General features: G+C 38.3%; 1 non-coding gene across 1 annotated transcript; it reads left to right on the plus strand.

The window, feature by feature from the left end:
- The first annotated feature begins 502 nt into the window (after positions 1-502).
- Positions 503-609, plus strand: LOC116631863. The gene has a single exon (XR_004299301.1). It is a non-coding gene; the product is annotated as a U6 spliceosomal RNA (small nuclear RNA).
- The last annotated feature ends 1,955 nt before the right edge of the window (positions 610-2,564 follow it).

The raw sequence follows: 2,564 nt of genomic DNA on the forward strand, positions 1-2,564 counted from the left end.
AGAAGAGCCAAGTTATGATGCGTTATGTGAGAAATGGGTAGAAAATATAGCATCAAAAATTGGGCGTAACTTCTTCCTGCCTCACATTGAGTCATTTCATTTTCCTAGCCAGAGCATCTGCGGCAGTGCGTAAATTCTGTATCTCCCTTTTGAAAGAAAACCATTAGTGTACATCGTTATTGACCATTTTTATTAACATTTCTTAGCCACTTAGTTGCAGTGAAGCCAATTCTTCCTGGGTTTTGACATTTAGAATATGAGAAAGAGGATTTTTTGGGTGGCATATATGCTAGACACTCTTTATTTCACTTTCATAAGAAATTCACAGATAAAACTGGATTTAAAAGCTGGTCAAACAACATTAAGAAATCCACCAATGTTATGATAGCTAAAAAAAAAAAGACATTTCAATTTTCATTTATTTATTTATTTATTTATTTATTTATTTATTTATTTTTTACTGGAAGCTGAGAAGGCTTGTGGTCAAGAGTTTATGTCTCCAGTGCTCGCTTCGGCAGCACATATACTAAAATTGGAACGATACAGAGAAGATTAGCATGGCCCCTGCGCAAGGATGACACGCAAATTCGTGAAGCGTTCCATATTAAAAAAAAAAAAAAAAAAAAAGAGTTTATGTCTCCAGGACCCCAGGATATGAAGAGATGCTTCATCAATGGTTAAGTGCTGGTTTTTCAAGGTTAAAACTTATTTTTTATAGTCATCAATTGATCTCAAATTGGTTTCCTGCAAATGCCAGTTAAGTCAGCTGGCAAGGACAAAGAAAATATTCAAAATCCAGATGATCACACTGTCTTCATTTTATTGAATTAGCTATTTTCTGTGGGAAAAGAAATCATAGGTTTTATTTTATGGTCACTTCTGAAGCATTTTGGAGATATCGCGTAGACATGGTCTCAGGAGAATTTCTTTCCTAGTGCAGGCAACCTCTGCAGTTGGCTGTGCAGTCTTATATTACTTTAAGAGTGTGTAACTTTTGAGTCAGAGGTTCTTATGGCATGAAAAGCCTGGGTTGCCCTCAGGGGATTTGTCACACTTTATTTAGCTCAAGCACGGACTCAGAAACCTGGAAAATGTACTCTACTTGGCAGCCCAGTACTTCTTGCAAGTCGTAAAGTTCAAGCTATCAAAGAACTTTTCAAGGTGACAATTATATAACATAGTACGTGACCTTTACAACAAGACTTAGGTTTGGAAATCTATGCTGAGGGGTTTCCCTCCTGCTGGCATGTACCTTGACTCCTCTTTTAAACATACAGTTTGGACAGAAAACAGTCTGGCTATTATGTAAACCATTTGTTCTATGCCATACTAGCTAACGGAAGGGTTTTAATGTTACAAAGATAGTAACACATGTTACCTTCCTGCTACCTCACCTGAGGTTTTGAAATAATCACAACATCCAAATAACTCCCTTCTGGTTTGTAAGAGATGATAGAAGTCTAAGATTTGCTCACAAAAGGAGTCCCTTGAGAAGATTAGTGACAGCTATTGTAATTGGACTATTATAGAGGCAATAAACTGGCTTAATCTATAAAGCACAAAAATCTAAGAAGGTCCAGAAGGAATGGAGACTCTCTTTTATTTTTTAAGATTCTATTTATTTATTTGACAGAGAGAGAGACAGCGGGAGAGGGAACACAAGCAGGGGGAGTGGGAGAGGGAGAAGCAGGCTTCCCGCTGAGCAGAGAGCCGGATGTGGGGCTAGATCCCAGGACTCTGGGATCATGACCTGAGCTGAAGGCAGAGGTCTAACGACTGAGCCACCCAGGCGCCCCTGGAGACTCTATTTGATAGGGAATACGAGCTAGGAGAATGATATACAGGCTTGATTAAGCAGAGTTGAACTAATTTTTTGTAGATAATTTTTTTCAGTGGGATTTCATGACTTTGTATTAAGTGTTTGATTGTATAGAAATATATCTCATGTATAGAAATATTGTTAGTTTTTTCATCTTTTTTTTCTTTTGTATTTAGTTCTTTAACACCTTCTATAATATGAAAGGAATATCAGAGTATTTGATGTCAAAACAATGTTAGGCATTGAGTGGCTATCATTTGTGACCCATCTTTTAGTGATCGGAAGGCTGGGAGAAGCATGAACATGCATCCTTTCCCTTAATACACGTTTAGTGAGCGCTTACTATATTCAAGAAATGTTTCTGTGAACCACAGTGCAGCAGTGGTGGGGGGGATGCTAGAAAACCCCTTTCCTTCTTTGTTCTTGTCTTTTTCAGGTCATATTAGATAGTAGTTGGTTTCTTCTTTTTTAGTCAAACCTGTAGAAACTTCACACTCTTGCCAAAAAATTACAGTGGACTCTGTAAACCACACCCAGGAATGGCAAGAGAAAAAAAGAGAGGCCACAGGAGTTGACGATAGAATAAAGGAAGTTAGACAGAGTACTTCGAGAACTCTTTGGTTCAGGTGCAGATCCCCAAGAAGGGAGATCCCCAAGAAGGGAGAAAGGAAGAGGTCAAAAGAGCGTTTTCTGCGAAATAAACCTGAGGACTGTGGTCCCATCCTAAAATCTGATGTCCACTTGT

Source organism: Phoca vitulina, unplaced genomic scaffold (genome assembly GCF_004348235.1).
Source record: "Phoca vitulina isolate PV1807 unplaced genomic scaffold, GSC_HSeal_1.0 scaffold5, whole genome shotgun sequence".
In the NCBI taxonomy this organism is placed as follows: Eukaryota; Metazoa; Chordata; class Mammalia; order Carnivora; family Phocidae; genus Phoca; species Phoca vitulina.